The 19,728-nt window shown below is 45.9% G+C and overlaps 2 long non-coding RNA genes across 2 annotated transcripts; both read right to left on the reverse strand.

Annotated features, from left to right (window-relative positions):
• Positions 1 to 299: 299 nt before the first annotated feature.
• Positions 300 to 1,110, reverse strand: LOC120720451. The gene is made up of 2 exons (XR_005692950.1): positions 563 to 1,110; positions 300 to 480 (listed from the first exon to the last, which is right to left on the reverse strand). It is a non-coding gene; the product is annotated as an uncharacterized LOC120720451 (long non-coding RNA).
• A 4,255-nt stretch (positions 1,111 to 5,365) lies between these two features.
• LOC120720452 lies at positions 5,366 to 5,759 on the reverse strand. Its single transcript, XR_005692951.1, has 2 exons — positions 5,629 to 5,759; positions 5,366 to 5,546 (listed from the first exon to the last, which is right to left on the reverse strand). It is a non-coding gene; the product is annotated as an uncharacterized LOC120720452 (long non-coding RNA).
• Between the last annotated feature and the right edge of the window lie 13,969 nt (positions 5,760 to 19,728).

Here is a 19,728-nt window from a genome sequence, read left to right on the forward strand (position 1 = left end):
TTGTTCTTAAATAGATGTGACCATTTATTTCTTTCCTTCTGTGTGACGGTGACCTTACCGTCTTTGGATTCTGCGCAAAACATGTTTTCACTTTAGCACAAGAGTGAGTTCACCCTGACTGAACAGCTGGAATGCTCATTAACGTCAGAGCTCTAGTTCAGACATTAGGTCTGCTGCAGATGAAAATGAGGGACTGAAACAGAACTAACTCAACTCAGTCACAACCTAACGATGTCAGGCGCAGTGGCCCGTGGACATGGGATGGACTCAAGTGCAGATTCAAAACCGGAGGCCAGGGGTGAGGTGTAACGAAAAGAGATTTTATTTTACAATGCTCAGAGGCTAACAGAAAGTGCAGACTAGAATCAATGAACATAAACTAGATGTCTGAGGCGAGAGAAAAATACTGTGGTGATAACTAGATGGCAGGGATAACTGGGTGCAGGTACTGGGCAGGGGAAACTGTGGCGGGCCAGGGCACTGAAACAGAGGACAGAGCAGTCAGGGGAATCCTACAGAGGTTTGCGAGTGAATCTAAGGATAGTACACTGAGCTGTCTTACAAGCTTGCAGGTGGGGGTTGCGTGGAGGGGGGAGGCAGGAGAGGTCCAGGTGGGTGCTGCATGCAATGCAGGGAGGCAGGCAGCAAACTGGTATCCAGGAGAGCTTGGTAGGTGGGTTTCAGAGGCTGACGAGAAAAACAGAGATTCGGTTAATACACACGATTAGTCACCAAGGAACGGACGTGAGGCCGAGAACTGACTAAAGTTGGCAGATAATCTGGCGAAGACCAGTTGAGTGCGCTGGTCATAAATACTGCTGGTACGATTGCCATCAGGTGAGGAGCAACAAAGACTCCACCCAGTGGGGAGGAGCTGATGCTGTGGAAAACCACCCAGACCACGACACTACCCCCCCATCAAGGGTCGACCCCCGGCGACCGAGCCACCCGCGGCCCGCGTCGAGCCCTGTAAAAAGCAGAAAGCAAAGCAGGATCCAAAATCAAGGAACGAGACACCCAGGACCGCTCCTCAGGCCCATAACCCACCCAGTCCACCAAGAACTGCCGGACCCGCCCCCGCCGACGGACGTCCAGAATGCGCCGGACCGCGAAGGCAGGATGCCCTATCAACGAGCCGGGGGGGAGCGGAAGGAGGGCACAACGGACTCACGACCACCGGCTTGACCTGGGAGACGTGGAAGGTCGGGTGGATGCGCAGCGAGGAAGGCAGCTTCAACCGCAGCGCAGAAGGGCTGAGGACCCGCTCCACTTCGAAGGGTCCAATGAAACGCGGGGCCAGCTTACGAGATGCCACCTTGAGGGGAACGTCCTTAGCAGACAACCACACCTTCTGCCCAGGGGAGTAGGCAGGGGCTGCCCTGTGGCGACGGTCCGCGTACAGGCACTGGCGAGCAACGGACCGGCACAACGACCGACGGGTCAACCTCCACGCCCGCTGACAACGTCGGAGATGGTGTTGGACCGAGGGAACCTCGAGGTCAGCCTCCTGGTCGGGGAAGAGGGGCGGCTGGTAACCTATGGAGGCCCCGAAAGGCGAGAGGCCAGTAGCAGAAGACGTAAGCGAATTGTGAGCGTATTCTGCCCACGGCAGCAATGAGGACCATGAGGCGGGGTTGGAGGCAGTGACACAACGGAGGGTGGCCTCCAGTTCCTGGTTGAGCCGTTCGGCCTGCCCATTCGTCTGTGGATGAAATCCTGAGCTCAAGCAGGGTTTTGCCCCGAGAGCGGTGCAGAACGACCTCCACACCCGCGAAATGAACTGAGGACCCCTATCTGACACGATCTCGCAAGGTATGCCGTGGAGTCTGAAGACCTGCTCAGTCATAATCTTGGCTGTCTCCGTTGCGGTGGGGAGTTTGTTTAGGGCAATGAAGTGTGCAGCTTTGGAGAATCTATCTACTACAGTGAGAATTGTGGTTTTACCTGAGGAGACGGGAAGGCCAGTGACAAAATCCAACGCAATGTGAGACCAGGGGCGATGAGGTATAGTGAGGGGTCGTAAAAGCCCAGCTGGGCGTAGTGAGCTCGATTTGTTACGTGCGCAGACAGGACAGGCAGCTACATATTCTTTGACGTCTTTATCAATAGTCTCCCACCAGAAATACCTTTTAAGGAGTGAGCCTGTTCTCCCCCCACCCGGATGGCAAGAAAATTTGCCCTTGTGGACCCAATCGATCACCTTAGGGCGAGCCACGGTGGGGACATAGCGTCGGTTCGGAGGGCCCGTGCCGGGGTCTGGCTCAGTCTCCAGCGCACGGCGGATGTCCTCCTCCACGTCCCAGGCGACAGAACCGATCCTGACTCCTGCCGGCAAGATGGTGGGTGCATCAGACGGGTCACACACAGGGTCGAACTGGCGGGACAGAGCATCCGGCTTGGTGTTGCGGGTGCCTGGTCGGTAAGAGATGGAAAAGTTAAATCGAGTAAAGAATAGGGACCATCGAGCTTGGCGCGAGTTGAGCCTTTTGGCTGTGCGTAAATAGGTTAAGTTCTTATGATCAGTCCAAATAGTGAATGGATGCTCTGCTCCCTCAAGTAAATGCCGCCATTCCTCCAGCGCTAGCTTTACAGCAAGCAACTCCCTGTCTCCAACGTCATAATTCCTCTCCGCAGGTGAGAGGCGGCGGGAGAAAAAGGCGCAGGGCTGAAGCTTAGCAGATGAACCTGAACGCTGGGACAACACCGCCCCGACCCCAACGCCTGACGCGTCTACTTCCACGACGAAAGGTTTACTATGATCAGGATGGATTAAGACCGGCGCAGAGGTAAACAGTTCTTTCAACCGGGAGAAGGCGGCGTTGGCCTCTGGACTCCAATGGTAAGGAAGCTTAGAGGAAGTTAGACGAGTTAGGGGAGCGGCTACTTGACTGTAATTCCTGATGAAGCGGCGGTAGAAGTTCGCGAAGCCCAAAAACCCTTGTAAGTGTTTTCGTGAGGTAGGCAGTGGCCACTCCGCTACTGCCTTCACTTTAGCCGGATCTGTCTTCACCTGCCCCCCTGCAAGAATGTAACCCAGGAATGACACAGATGGTGCATGGTATTCGCATTTCTCGGCTTTGACATATAATTTGTTCTCCAACAACCGCTGGAGTACGGCCCGGACATGGACTCTGTGTTCCTTGAGGTCCTTGGAAAAAATCAGGATGTCATCGAGGTAAACGAAGACAAAACGATCCAGAAAATCCCTAAGGACATCATTCACTAGGGTTTGGAAAACTGCAGGTGCATTAGTGAGGCCAAATGGCATGACTAAATACTCGAAATGTCCTAAGTGTGTGTTAAACGCAGTTTTCCACTCATCCCCCTCCCTGATTCTGACTAGGTGATATGCGTTCCTGAGATCCAGTTTGGTAAAAATGGTGGCCCCATGGAGGGGCTCAAAAGCGGAGCTGATGAGTGGTAATGGGTATTTGTTTTTAACTGTGATGTCATTAAGGGGCCGAAAGTCGATGCATGGACGGAGTGTGCCATCTTTCTTACCCACGAAGAAGAAGCCAGCACCCACGGGGGAAGTCGATGGTCTAATGAGTCCAGCCGCCAGGGAGTCTCCGATGTATTTTTCCATGGCAGCCCGTTCAGGGCGTGACAAGTTGTAGAGACGGCTGGAAGGTAACGTGGAGCCGGAAAACAAGGTAATGGCACAATCGTAAGGGCGATGGGGTGGTAGGGACAGTGCCTTATCTTTGTTAAAAACTTCTGATATGTCATGATATTCAGGGGGAACCGCAGAGAGGTCAGGGGTGCAGTTCTCCTTGCTAGAGGGCTCAGTGGCCCCTGGTGGGGCAGCTGAGACAAGACAGTTGGCGTGACAGTATGGGCTCCAACTCACGACCCTCTGTCCCACCCAATCCAGGTGAGGATTATGATGTCTTAGCCATGGGAAACCTAAAATTATGGGCGTGTCAGGGGATTGTGAGGTGTAAAAGATCAGTGTTTCTCTGTGGTTGCCGGAAGTGATCAAGGTAACCGGTGCAGTGCGATGAGTAATGTAAGAAAAGACCTGATCGTTTAATGCCCTAACTGGAATAGACGGATTTAACTCAAAAAGAGGGATCTGAAGCTGTTCAGCAAATCCCCTGTCGATCAAACTCTGCTCGGCCCCTGAATCAACCAGCGCTGATGAGACGTGGGCTCCCTGACCGAGTAAGAGTGTCACAGAAAGCAAAAATCGGGGCTTGGCGTTAACCCTGGTACCGCCCACCCATACCCCCGGACCTACCGGCGGGCGGTCTCTTTTCCCTTCTTAGGGCAGGAAGAAATCAAATGCTCACCGGAGCCACAATAAAAGCAAGAACGTGAACGGCGGCGCCTCTCTCTCTCCTCCACCGTCAGCTGGTAACGCCCGATCTGCATGGGTTCCGGTTCCGGTTCACCACCCCCTGTGCCAGCAATGGGAGTGGACGGCTGAACCGGAAGTGGTGGCGGGGGAGAAACGACCGGAGATGACCGCCGCAAGGACCGACGGGAACTGTAGTCCCTCTCCCACTCTCGCTCCCGCAACCTGCTGTCAATGCGAAGTGTGAGGGAAACCAACTCCTCAAAAGTAGCGGGCTCATCCCGGGAGGCCAGGTGGTCCTTCATCTCATCGTTGAGAGAGTGCAAATACACCCCATGCAGAGCCCGATCAGACCAGCCCGCCTCAGCGGCGGCGATGCGGAAATCGATTAGGAAGTCCGCAATGCTCCGCCGTCCCTGACGAAGATGCAACAGCCTCCGCGCCGAACTGCATTCAGAGGTCGGGTGAGCGAAAGTTTTCTTAAACTCTCTCAAAAAGTCATCATAATGACAAGTGGGTAACGGATGTCTAGCTAGATAAGCCTCCGCCCATGTAAGGGCGCGATCGCGCAGTTTCCCGACTAAATAAGAAATCCGCACGGTATCAGAAACAAACGAGCGGGGTGAGCGACCGAATGCTAGCTCGCATTGAAGGAGGAAACCGCTGCATCCCCCCCGGCCGCCAGAAAAGGGTTCCGGCTCCGGGGAGGTGGCATCGCGGAACATCGGCGTCTGCAGAGGCTCAGAATCCGCAGCGGGCTGAGGCGGCGGCGGTGGCGCGGGTACCGGTGCCGACGTACTGGGAATGGGTTCGGGTACAGGGGCAGTGGCTGACTGAAGGTTCTGAACCGCGGATTGCATCTTCTCCTGCTCGTCAGTGAGTGAGTTAACCTTCGCCAGGAGAAACTGGAGCGCGTCCTCGTGAGTACCAAGAATGGCGCCCTGTTTCGAGACGGCAGTCCGGATTTGATCCGCTGAGTCCATATACTGGCCAGATTATACTGTCAGGCGCAGTGGCCCATGGACATGGGATGGACTCAAGTGCAGATTCAAAACCGGAGGCCAGGGGTGAGGTGTAACGAAAAGAGATTTTATTTTACAATGCTCAGAGGCTAACAGAAAGTGCAGACTAGAATCAATGAACATAAACTAGATGTCTGAGGCGAGAGAAAAATACTGTGGTGATAACTAGATGGCAGGGATAACTGGGTGCAGGTACTGGGCAGGGGAAACTGTGGCGGGCCAGGGCACTGAAACAGAGGACAGAGCAGTCAGGGGAATCCCACAGAGGTTTGCGAGTGAATCTAAGGATAGTACACTGAGCTGTCTTACAAGCTTGCAGGTGGGGGTTGCGTGGAGGGGGGAGGCAGGAGAGGTCCAGGTGGGTGCTGCATGCAATGCAGGGAGGCAGGCAGCAAACTGGTATCCAGGAGAGCTTGGTAGGTGGGTTTCAGAGCCTGACGAGAAAAACAGAGATTCGGTTAATACACACGATTAGTCACCAAGGAACGGACGTGAGGCCGAGAACTGACTAAAGTTGGCAGATAATCTGGCGAAGACCAGTTGAGTGCGCCGGTCATAAATACTGCTGGTACGATTGCCATCAGGTGAAGAGCAACAAAGACTCCACCCAGTGGGGAGGAGCTGATGCTGTGGAAAACCACCCAGACCACGACAAACGATGCTGTTACTGTACTTTTACTAAGACTATTAGACTCTTCTCCAGTTCCTCTGCACAGCTGATGCTTGAACATGTGCAAACAGCATCACGTTTTCTGTCTCTCTCCACATCTGTAAGGACAGTAACAACAAATGAAGTACTGAAAATGTTCTCACAGTATTCTCCACTCGCTGACTGCCTGTAATATCAGGTCCAGTTTCTGATATCTCAGCTCGTTATTGGACATCAGCTGAAACAGTAACAATAAACAGCAAATCCTGATATTTATGTGTTGAAACAACTGTGGACATCTGGCAGCTAAAGTCAATGAAGTCTGTGTTTAATTCTTCTGCTGACGGATTTTTGACTCTTGTTTTTACTAAGTGTGTTTTAAATATTCAGTTTATAAAAATCTGTCTGTGAACATTCAGAATACCTCAAAGTTCCATGTCCAGCAGCTGTTTTCCTGTAGGTGACCACCGCACTGGAAAACAGCTGGAAAACACTGGACGATCTGTTAGCATATAAGGCTTTGTCTAATTTAACAGACAGTTCACGTGTCAGCAGAACTTTACAAACGAAAAAGGATCCTAAACTGTGTCCGAACAGGGAAGAAGGAGCTTTCCTTCAGATTTCAGGGATAAACTTTCACAGTTGTTAATGATTTCATAGTTGTTCTCAGCCTGTATGTTCACTCTTTGTAGTAAAGGCTAAGGGTCCATGTTATGTACTGTCAGAGGAAGCTGCAGCTGTTTTACTGATAAAGTTAAAGACAAGAAGTGAAAGAGCTTTTTCATCCATGTATGAATATTATGGCTGGTGGGAGGGGCAATGGGAGTCTGGAGGTGTTGCAGTGGGGGTAACATGTAGGCGGGTTCAGTACGTGACTTCTGTAAATAGATTGTTGTTTTGTTTTGGATGAAGTTATTTGTAAATAATCCTTTGTGCACCTGGGAGGCCGGCTGAATAGAGCACACACTCCGGCCTGTATTTGTTCAAGTTTATGAGTGGACGCCACGCCTGGTCTTACAGCAGCACGGAGCCTCTGCAGCTTCTGCTTTTAACATCGATGCAGTCAGCTGCATGCAGAGGACAGGATATTTTGTCTGACAGCATTAAATAAAAGCTGATGTAAGGTCAAAGGTAACTGATGAAAACAGTGCAAAGGCTAATCTACTTGCATTATGTGCTGTCCTGGCTACAGTGAGACATGCTCACTGGAGTTGCTCCTGTTTCCCGAGCTCTCTTAGTTTTATAAAAGGCTGCTTTTGTTTTTTATGAGTAAGAAACTATTGAAGAAATTAGCGAGATGCAATTTCCTCTCCAGCTTGCGTGTTTTCTGCTTGTATGAGCATCAGTCACTTGTTGTACTCTTTTCTTTAGAAGAGCCACATTAACCAGGGTCACACACAGTGAGGATGGGACACTGTTAAAGTAAGATAACCAGCCTCTGTTGGCATCGAAGAAGTGGAGGAATCACTTTATTAAATGTGGTTCAAAAATGTAATTACTCTAATTAAATGTGTTGTTTGTTGCTGGGTGATCTATTATTGTAAAATGAAATGTAATCACGAAACAAAGGAGGAATTTTAGGAAACATTCAGTTTCCATGGCAAACAGTGGGATCATTTACATTTTCGAGAGAACCTGAGTCACTTTCAACATGTACATGATTGTTAAAATTGCTCCCAATAATTATTTTATTACAACTGAGCGCTAAATCGGACAAAAAGTCTGAGGAATCAGATGTGAGCACGGAGGACGATAGATGATAACAACTAAAAGGTGTTTTTTCCTTTACCAGTTAGGGTGAAGCTAAGAATGGATCAGCCGTCTGAGGCTTTGCTTGGTTGATGAGCTAGAATAAAAGATTAATGCCAGTCCTCTTCTTCGCTCCTGGATTCTTGTTTAAACTAACATTTTCCACCTGCTTTAACCAGGTTTCTGTAAGGAACAATAAATCAATATATTAAAAAATAATTTAATAATACAGATACTTTTCATTGACTCACTCCGGTGCAGTTGAGGTGATCTTAAACTAGATGAAACGGTTTAGAAACAGAGAAATGTCTCCAGCTCCTGATTACGCTGAAAGCTTTTCAGGCTTTTTTGAGGATATTATTCTGGCTCTTGTCTCGGCGCTGATCGGCCTCGGACAAATAAAAATGGCCCTGCTGTGCAACTGTGAGATCGAGCTCTTATGCATCTTTATATGAATATTTAATCACTCGGTTTCTGAGGAGTTTGGATATTTGGAAATGCAGGACGAGTGTTAGAAACCTGAGCGTTGCAGGGTAAGCCGCAGCCACGTCAGCACTGATTTAGAAAGGCCGTATTTGCTATTTGCAAGCAGGCTTCAGTGGAAGCTCATAGATCTCTGCCGAGGTAAATGATTTATGGAAGAGAGATGGAAACATCAAAGGTTATTACAGCAACAATATGCATGTTTCTCCCTTGAAGCGGGAAACCTATTGTCATTCCTGACCTCCTCCCCCTGATTGGCTGCATTTTTCCAACACCTGACTCTCATGGTGACGAGCTGTCAGGTGTTGTGAGGCTGAGCCACAGAGTCTCGCAGACGGTGAACAGAATCAATCTCCAATTAAAATGGCAAAGCTGACATTCAGCACGCTTTACAACTTCTGTTCTTATTTTCTTCACTCTTTACCTGCCAGCCATGATTTTCCTGCACTTTGGCTGCCATCTTCACCCATTTAATCCATCACACAACCTCACTACTTCTTTCAGCCAAGCCCAGCTTTATCTTTTTTTTGTTTGTTTGTTTTGTGTGTGTGTGTGTGTGTGTGTGTGTGTGTGTGTGTGTGTGTGTGTGTGTGTGTGTATATATATATATATTCATTTCCTGTTGAAGTTTGAAAAACGTGCTTTTCACTCTCCTTTCCTCATCTGTGTAATCACGCTTTCAGGCCATGGTCTCAGAGTCCTTCGGGGACCTTCTGGCAAACTCGTGTGCATTTTCCTAAATGCGCTGGTATCCCTCCTGGTTCATTGTCCTAGGCTTGATGTTTTATCTGTCTGGCTCTCTGACCTCACAGCCACCCTGAGCATTATTAAAAGATATGACATGTCCACAGTCTGCTACCAGCACGTATCTGTGACCCACTCTGAGGATGAACATTTTGGCGATGTACACGAGGCCACCGTTCATTCTACATCATGAAGACATGTCTGCAGAGCTCAGCCTATTGCCTTGTCTTTGGTTAATGAATCTCTCCCCCAAGGTTTTATTAATTAGTGTAATTAAATCTTTATGACGACTTTCTATGAACTTGGGTCTGGGTTATTTAGTCTCATTTTTCAGCAACCACCGAGTGGTTTTGCTACATTAACATTAATAATGCTAATTAAGCACTTTGACAGTTAATTAAAAATAATTAATATAAATACTAATATTAGATCGGATACAATTGAAGCCAGGCAGAGTTAAAGCAAATATACCTTCATAAACGGCCAAAGGCCTTGAGGGCAGGGTAAGAAAAACGTCACCAGGATATCTGCACAGACCTATATTTTACAGCTGTGAGAATTTTAAATGACTTCTAAAATCACTGCAATTTTTCAGCACATGATACAGCCGTCAGAAGCATTTCCTCACTTTTCTTCTTGGCGCTGGCAGCCCCGACTTTGAGCGTTTTTATCTTTTTAGATTCCAAAAGTTCATTAAATTCTGCCATTATGTCTGTTTAATAACCCCGTACTTTTTCATCTTCACCAGCGTCGATGAACAAATTGCCTTTTTTCTGCCTATTGAAATACAAAACCCCGTTAAAATGATGGTCAAGTTGTAATCTTCATGAGCTAAAACAGGCGATCCAGATGGTCCATTTGCAGGGAGGAAGATGTCTTGGCTCTCTGAAGACAGAGGAGGAATAGGTCACTGTCACTGGCTTAACTACCAAACACATTACCTCTGAAGTATGTGCTGTTTAGAGTGCCAAGCTCATTTTTTTACATCTTCAAGGCCTCTTAGTTTCATGCCTTCCCCTGAAAAAAGATTAGCACAGTGCACATAGTAAATAGTCCTGCAGGCAGTGTAGCTCAACGAATCACAGGAGTGCTGTGTGCTCAGAGCTCACAGTGAGCATAGTCACTGAAACTCAAGTTCAACTATGAGTGCAATTAAGACCAGAAGTACACAGCATGTCTAAACTCTACAGCAGCGGTCCCCAACCCCCGGGCATCGGACCGGTACCGGGCCGTGAGTCGTTTGGTACCGGGCCGTGAGAGTTGAGGCTCAGGTGTGAAATGTTTGGTTTTCAGGGTTTTTATCGGTTTTCAGCGTTATTTTGTTATCGTTTTTATCGTTAACTCGGTTTTCCTGGGTCTTTTCACGTGTGTTATGAATAAATCTTCTTTTTTTCGGTACCGGTACTAGTTTTATTTTGTTGTATTTATCCGCGACACCTTAAAGGCCGGTCCATGAAAATATTGTCGGGCATAAACCGGTCGGTGGCGCAAAAAAGGTTGGAGACCGCTGCTCTACACCACAGGACTACCAATACAGGCAGGTGCCCTCGTCATCTGGGAATTGAACCTTGGATTGGGAACTTACTTCCTGCTGACTTGCTCCCCATACACTTGTGTTAACCGTCACACACTGTTTTAATCGAACGACCTGGAGAGGATCCATGTGTGTGTGTGTGAGTGTGTTTGAGGATGTAGGCCTGCTTACTTTGTCATGGTATAAGAATGGAGAGAAAACACCCGCATCACAAAATCTCAAGGGCAGGTTTTCAGGTTAGGTTGGTGGTTGGTAGGTAAGTTAAGGTAAGTGTAGTGTAATGTTGTCTGACGTCATGGATACATGGTGTGTGCGTGTGTGTGTGTGTGTGCGTGTGTCTGACAGCATGCATGGCAGTAGGCAGGTAGGGTTTATTAGCATTCTCAGGTGCGATCTCGCTGTGGTTGTCTTAATGAGGCTGGAGAGCAGCACAGGCCACAGCTTGTTAGCTGGGCCCCGGGGTTAATGTGTGATAGAGTGGCTGGCTAGTCCACTGGTAAACAACAGAAACTCCAACCAGCAGAGGTCATGCATGGCTATGCATTTTACATCCTAATATGAAAAAGACACAACTCATGTGCAATGAGGGAATACAGCTGTGGATCTGCTTCTGATTAGTACGAGATTTAAAAAAAAAACTGCAAAGCAAAAAAAACAACAACACAACCCACGAAACAAAAACTCAGACCGCTAACATTAACATTTTTTAGGAGCGCACAAGAATCACAAACAGTGCATTTGCATCCAGTGCAGCATGATGGGAATGTGTTTTAAGTGTTGAAGCTTGACAGCCGAGAATAAATGTTTACTATTAGACAGCCAATCACATTTTTGTTATTGCTTTTCTTGCTTTGCTCCGTGAGAATGCAAGCTAGTAACTTTTTTCAGCGGGGTGTTTTTTTTTACACGTTTCATGGGTGCATACTGTTAATGAGGTGGTGGCTCACGGTGACACTCAGCCTTAAAATCAGTTTTTTCCTCTCTCAACTTGGTGTAACGGAGGACACAGCTGTGACTGTGATCACCTCACCTGCCTGCTGTTCAACCCTTTTGATTTTGAGGGGCAGCTCATCAGGAGAAGTTGGCCTTAAAATGGTTTGTTTCAGGGAACAGTGGGGCTGCACGTCTCCACTGTAAAGACTAATAAATGAATTTTAGCTTCAAATCATGCAAACGTGAGCATAATAGGTCCACTTGGGTTCACAGTTACAGTCATTGCTCAATATCATAAGTTTAACAAATTGAACATCTTTTAACAGTTTGCATGTGGTTACTTTATTAACCATGTGCTACAGTTAACATGTTTTTATTTACAGAGTCAGCTCATATAAAGTAACATTACATAACTAGACAATAATACAAACTGGACAGTCACTGAAATGAGTTTTGCAAAGATGGTGAGATTTCTTTCTTTTGTTGTTTTAAGTGTTCCTAAAGTATTTAAAAAGTAAAATCTTCCTTTTTCAAGCTTTGGAGCAAGTTGTTAGCAGTTTCTCTCTATTATTGTAGCGTCTTTATCTTAAAGAATAAAGCACCTTGAGGTGTATACAGTGCTTTTCTACTCTACTTGGGCAGTCAGTGCAGTTCATACAACATTCCTCATTCACCCAATCACACACATTCATTGAATTTTACATTGTATAGTGACCTGTTTAATAAAGTAACCACATGCAAACTGTTAAAAGATGTTCAGTTTGTTAAACTTATGATATTGAGCAATGACTGTAACTGTGAACCCAAGTGGACCTATTATGCTCACGTTTGCATGATTTGAAGCTAAAATTCATTTATTACAGGGAGTGCAGAATTATTAGGCAAATGAGTATTTTGTCCACATCATCCTCTTCATGCATGTTGTCTTACTCCAAGCTGTATAGGCTCGAAAGCCTACTACCAATTAAGCATATTAGGTGATGTGCATCTCTGTAATTCTCTGTAAGAAGGGGTGTGGTCTAATGACATCAACACCCTATATCAGGTGTGCATAATTATTAGGCAACTTCCTTTCCTTTGGCAAAATGGGTCAAAAGAAGGACTTGACAGGCTCAGAAAAGTCAAAAATAGTGAGATATCTTGCAGAGGGATGCAGCAGTCTCAAAATTGCAAAGCTTCTGAAGCGTGATCATCGAACAATCAAGCGTTTCATTCAAAATAGTCAACAGGGTCGCAAGAAGCGTGTGGAAAAACCAAGGCAGCAAATAACTGCCCATGAACTGAGAAAAGTCAAGCGTGCAGCTGCCAAGATGCCACTTGCCACCAGTTTGGCCATATTTCAGAGCTGCAACATCACTGGAGTGCCCAAAAGCACAAGGTGTGCAATACTCAGAGACATGGCCAAGGTAAGAAAGGCTGAAAGACGACCACCACTGAACAAGACACACAAGCTGAAACGCCCAAAGACTGGGCCAAGAAATATCTCAAGACTGGTTTTTCTAAGGTTTTATGGACTGATGAAATGAGAGTGAGTCTTGATGGGCCAGATGGATGGGCCCGTGGCTGGATTGGTAAAGGGCAGAGAGCTCCAGTCTGACTCAGACGCCAGCAAGGTGGAGGTGGAGTACTGGTTTGGGCTGGTATCATCAAAGATGAGCTTGTGGGGCCTTTTCGGGTTGAGGATGGAGTCAAGCTCAACTCCCAGTCCTACTGCCAGTTTCTGGAAGACACCTTCTTCAAGCAGTGGTACAGGAAGAAGTCTGCATCCTTCAAGAAAAACATGATTTTCATGCAGGACAATGCTCCATCACACGCGTCCAAGTACTCCACAGCGTGGCTGGCAAGAAAGGGTATAAAAGAAGAAAAACTAATGACATGGCCTCCTTGTTCACCTGATCTGAACCCCATTGAGAACCTGTGGTCCATCATCAAATGTGAGATTTACAAGGAGGGAAAACAGTACACCTCTCTGAACAGTGTCTGGGAGGCTGTGGTTGCTGCTGCACGCAATGTTGATGGTGAACAGATCAAAACACTGACAGAATCCATGGATGGCAGGCTTTTGAGTGTCCTTGCAAAGAAAGGTGGCTATATTGGTCGCTGATTTGTTTTTGTTTTGTTTTTGAATGTCAGAAATGTATATTTGTGAATGTGGAGATGTTATATTGGTGTCAGTGGTAAAAATAAATAATTGAAATGGGTATATATTTGTTTTTTGTTAAGTTGCCTAATAATTATGCACAGTAATAGTCACCTGCACACACAGATATCCCCCTAAAATAGCTAAAACTAAAAACAAACTAAAAACTACTTCCAAAAACATTCAGCTTTGATATTAATGAGTTTTTTGGGTTCATTGAGAACATGGTTGTTGTTCAATAATAAAATTATTCCTCAAAAATACAACTTGCCTAATAATTCTGCACTCCCTGTAATATCAGTCTGTCCGTGCTGTAGAGAGCTTTTCTTCACTTTCTTTAATTCTCACTCACTTTTGCAACTTTGTGTTACTCGCAGCAACAACTCCACCTCATTGTTAGTCCTTTTTAAAAACTGATTTCCTCGACATTTTGCCGCGACGTTTCAAAGAGCCGGAAAGTAAATGAGCGGCAGACAGAAATGAGGTGGGTCGAATCTTCTCGCGTTTCACGCATGCACAGGACTGGAACGTCAGCGTTTTCGGCTGTTTCAATGTGGACGCACAACTCTGTGAAAACGAATGAAAACGTTTTCAAATCTATCCGGGCCAGTGTGGACGTAGCCTAAATTTACTTGTACCCATAACTTGGCCCATCCCCACTTGTTGAGTGCTACCACCTCCCATTCACTCACCTTATTGTTCCCTCTGCCTGTCTCACCAGCATGGGGATCAGAGCCACTCTGCTCCACGACCTTGGAATTCACTTCCTCCTGATATCAGGAAAACTGGCGCTCAAGTCAAAACTCCAAACCCACTTGTTTCAACTGGCTTACTTTCTTTCAGTTTGACTCTAATTGTTGTCTAATTCTGCTCTTTTATTCTGTTTACTGTTTGTCTTTTATGCTTTGTATGGTGACATTGGGCACCCACAAATAAAATGTTTATTATTATGATTATTATCTGATGGGTTCTGAGATAAAAATGAAGAGATAATAGTCATAAACAAATACAAATCCTCTGTTAATTCAACAAAAGACCGTGTCGTGCCGTGTCACTGTACGTGTTATTCAGAGTTGGGTTCAGCTTTACATAATTTCCCCCAGGGATCAATAAAGTATTCTGATTCTGATTCTGATTTTAGTGTCTGCAGCCCTTCATGTTGCACTTGACTTTTAAGACTTTGGTAACTTTGCTGCGGCGTCCTTGTCTTTGACTTTGTCTCTTGGTGCTTAAGTTGAGGGGCAGGAAAGCTCGCGGGTTGTGCTGCTGTGCACTGGTGCGAGAAACTAAGTGTTATATTTTTCACCCTCCCCTCCTCAGCGCCCCTGCCCTTCCTCCCCTCCTCTCTCTCTCCTTCTGTCTGTGTCTCTGGCACTCTCCCACTCGTACCCTTGAGGATTATGTTGAAGCAGTGCATGCAGGTCTGGGTTGGCGGTGTCCTTGGTTGAAGGTTTGTCTTGGGGCTTGTTTTTTTCAAACTTCAGGGAATTCCCTCCACTGCTGCCTCTAGCTTATTGAAGCAGCCTTGGGCTGCTGACGGGAGACTTCCCAACCCCCCGTTACCCTCACCACCAGGCATATACTCCCTTTTCAGTGTTTGACTGTCCCCATAACCTCCTCTGTAGACCTCCACATCCTTCCCGTGGAACCTCGGAGCTTTTCCAGCTCCACATTCTTGCCCAAGCTCCAGTTTTCATCCTGCTACAGCTGGCCTCCAGTCCTGGGTGGCCGCAAATGTTTATTACTGCCTAATACCAGCCCATAATTATTTTAAACATCCATTAATGTGATTCATCATCATAACAGAATCACTTGTCAGTTAGAAGGTAATGATTTGTAAGCAATAAAGTCATGGCTGCTTTTTAGCAACTGGGCTAATTTCCCCTGTATCAATTAGTCTGGTATTAAACGCTTTCCTCTGGAGTGAACTTCATTAATATTGTGATACATGAAATCAATATGTTGCTGTTGAAGGCAGAACTGGAGCCGCTGTTGGTGGAAAGGCGATGAGTAAGTTGATGAGAGCTTTCTCTGGAACATCACAGCACAGACTGAGTATGATGTGTCATGTCCTGGGCAAACTGTACCCACACCTTGCATTAGTGTGTGACCGACACACACACACACACACACCGAAATGCTCTCACGCAAACACACCACCTCTGATAATGTTTTCTTGCTGGTCCAAGTCTTTGCTTTTATGCTTTTATCATCAGGGTCATCTGATGTTCACAAAACCCATCCATGCGTCTCTTAACCACTTATCCAATTCAGGGTCATGGGATGCTGGAGTGTGTCCGAGCTGTCGCAGGCTGAAAGGCGGAGGACACAGTGAGTCTATTGCAAGGAAACATTACAGCAGATAAAGCTGCAACACTTTTATCCTAATAGGAAAGAGTTCATGCAAATCAAGCTGTTTTGATTGATCACCTTTATTTTATGATCAAACATTTTTGCATGTATTATTTTATGAATCCATCATCCTTTGTTCACTGAATGATTTGATGAAAATTATGCAACACATTATCTCTGATGTCACGTATGCTGATAGATAGGGACGGTCACTGAGCCAGCTTTAGTGATTTAGATTCCATGATCGATATCACGCACTGAGCCGATTCCTTACTGATTCTCTTTGGTTCCACTGTTGCTAAGCAGCATATCAAAGATCAATCATTTGCATGCTGTGCGATCAAATGTTTGTGCATGTTGGAGGCGTTTCCCCTCTTTATTGTGATCAGTGTGGGGCAGTGTTGGCTTTACTTAATTACTCGCCAGGGAGAGTAATTTGTTACACTACTTGTTACATTACATTCATTTTTCTTCTTATATACCTGAAATATGTTGTCTTCAATAATAAATATTATTTAACAATATAGACGTTTTGGCTACAGACCACATACCAAAGGGGCCTGGAGGCCAGTACCTGGCCCACGTGCAGACACCAAGCAGAATCAGCTGTAAGAGTTTACAAGTTTATTGCAAACACAAACACAGCAATGACGAGGCGTGGGCGCGTGGCGTGGAGGCGCTGTAACAGAGAGAGAGTGTAGTTAGACCTGGGAGTGAGGAGCGAGTACGAGGATGCTGACCTTGCAGGCAGCTTTGGGGAGAGAGTGTAAGTGAGTGAACGAGGCTCTAACATTTTGTTAATGATGATGCGGAGGCGATGACAGGCAGCTGAAAACTCTGAGTAGCTTTGATTCTGAGGAGTAGATTGCAGTATATGCAATATGACTGGTGTCCAGGTACAGCACATAACGTACGTACAAAACATAAGTAAGAACGCTAGAAGCAATGAGGCCGTGTTACCACCACGAGGAAGCCGACGAACTGTTGGAGACACGATGGCAGCCTCGCTGCTCCATGTTAGGTGAGTAGAGCAGGGTGAGAAACCAGGGCTCTGCCCAGAAGGCGGTATTATTGTAGGGTCTGCCTTACAATATAAAGCACCTGAGGTGACTGTTGGTGCTGTATAAATAACACTGAATTGAACTGAAGACTGACACAAGCAAACACTGGCAGGAGGTGGTAAACATCACTCGAATCCTAACCATCCTGAGAAGGAGACATACATCATCTCATTTTAGTATTTAGGTCACAAAGCTGATGAAAACCAGCACAAAGGACCTTCAAAACTACCACCACAGTGATTCTATTTGAAATAAATATAAACGGTAGAAAAGGAGGCTGCAGCCTGACTGTTACCTGTTGGAGTTCAGGGTCTGGCTTCAGGTCGGCGTTGACGTAGCTTTAACATCACTCTGGGTTCTTGACTACCTTAGTGTTAGCATCCTGTCTGTGTATATGCTTGCAAAGAGCTAAAAGAGCCTTTCACATAGAGCACAGCATGCACTGCAGCGCTGACCGTTAAACTAGAGCAAAAGACCCAAGATGTCTCTTGCACTGGCTGATGCACTCGGCTTGTATCTCGTTGTTTTGCAGCCGTTCTACATGATGCACCTGCTCCCTGTCATTTCAAAACATGTAACTCTCTGACTTTGTGTCCTCTACGAAAGTTTGTGTCGTATTATGTTCAAAAGCTTAATAAAGATGTATCGCTCATTCATAAAGAACAAAGCTTTGTAACTGTCCCGACTACTGAAGAGTGTGTCGTTTCCACAACACTGCTTTCCTCCCAAAGTCTCCAGAAGCTTTGAAAAGGCTTCTGGAGGTACGTACGTAAACCTGTGTCCAAAGGTTCACTGAACTCAGATATGTACAGGATGTTTTCCTCCATTATGTGGTTGAACATTTTTCTGGTGGCACAAAGGGGCAAAGCATGAAGCGGTCAAACTTCAACTGGTGTTTTGAGCCAGCACTTCGTGAAAACTGTGATAGTGTCAGAAGTACTGCACATCATCCTCAGCAAAGCAGCTGCAGCTCTCACTGCCAGTACTGTAGTACTTTAGCCTTTGTGCTGTTTTCATACATTTGGAGTTACTACAAATCTACTGAGTATTGAAAAAAATTAAAACGTAAGCACAGAACTGAAGGCGACACAGTTTGTGAATCATTAAAAGTTTATACAGTAAAGTGAAAAAATACTTTAACCCTAACGAGTAAACCTGGACTTGTTATATATTTTTAGTATAATGAAATGGTTGTGTGACCATCGTGTATGCAGAGCAAAGTTGATGCTTTTAGTTCCTTCTTTGAGAAGCTCAATGATTCTACAAACTACAGCAGCTCATTGAGAATCACTGCTGATGGAGACGCTGCCTGTTGTTGCTGAGTTACGACTCAGGGAATATTTAATGTCCCCAGTGACTCACTCGTGCATCATATTGAGCTCACTGGAAAGTAGACTATTATTAATAGCACACTTATATTTCTCTCCAGTAAACAAAGGTGTGTCCAATAAACCAGGTATAGTCTCTGAACTATATTTAACCTTAAGCTACAGCACAGCTGAGGCTGCTTCTGTCATATTTTAACACCCAGATAGTTTCTGCAAGGTGTTCATGGATCAGGTGACTTGATTTTTCTAAAGGGGGAATCTCCAGGTTTCCAGGGAGCTTCAAGGACTACACAAGTGTTGAAGCACACATCTACAAACACACACACACAATGTGATGTAATTGAGTGTAACATATGTCGCACAAGCTGCTGCCAGGTGTGTCACACTTTGAGTTTTCAAGCAAAGCTCTCTTGGAGGGTGACATAATCAAACAAGTTCAAATGTTCAGAGTACACACACATTTGCATCACCATGCGTTTTACATTTACATGGAGTTAAACGACCTGGATGTGTGGACGATGTAACAGTTGCTGTGTTGCTGACTGATGTGTGCGTCTTCTGTGGCACTGATGTGAGTGTTTGGACTTGTCAGAGGTAAGCCAGCTATAATCATCTGCGTGTCGTCATGTATCCATATCCATGTCTGCTTTGGACCTCGAGTGTGGAGCTGTTTCTCATGGCAGATTTGTAATGACAGATGATATGCAATGCCACACATCTTAATCACAAGTCACATCACCATGAGCACTAGCTGAGGCTGCACGGAGCATGTTTTGAAAATCAACAAAGACTTTTGCTCCCTTTGGACTTTTCACTGTTGCTTTGTTCAGTAGATGTCACGTAGCAGCGTTCCAGTTTAGACCCTGATTCTAACTGAAAGGGAAGAAAACCAGTGGAAGAGCAGACAACTGCAAGTTTTGGCTAATTACAGCTGTGTCTGCTCATTATGGATTTGGTTCAGTGGTGTTTTCACCGACGGCTTTTTTGAACTCCAAAATATTTCATCACCACTTGGAGATGATTTAAAACCCCACTTCAACCTGTAACAGGCACAAAGAAAAAACAACAAATCATTCTTGATTTTAAAATTTTATTTGTTTTTCAGCCCATCCGTGGATCGTCTACACAATGCATCACGGATCTGATGTCATGCTTCCAATAGGCTTTCAATGCTCTGCTGTTATTGCCCCGAGGTTCTGGACGAGAGCACAGATCTGTCCAACAGCTCACAGGTTTCCCTGACTGCTGCTCAGGAGCTAGAGAAGGTTATCCATCAACCAGCAGGTTGGTGGTTTGATCCCTGGTTTCTCCAGTCTGCACTTTGAAGTATCCATGGAAACTTAATGAACCCTGTGTTGGTACTTATGTATAAAGATGTGTGTGTGTGATTGGGTGAATGGCAACAAAAGCAATTTGAGCACTCAGTAAATAGAATA

The sequence above is a fragment of the Simochromis diagramma genome, unplaced genomic scaffold (assembly GCF_900408965.1).
Source record: "Simochromis diagramma unplaced genomic scaffold, fSimDia1.1 OVJJ01000585.1, whole genome shotgun sequence".
Taxonomy (NCBI): domain Eukaryota; kingdom Metazoa; phylum Chordata; class Actinopteri; order Cichliformes; family Cichlidae; genus Simochromis; species Simochromis diagramma.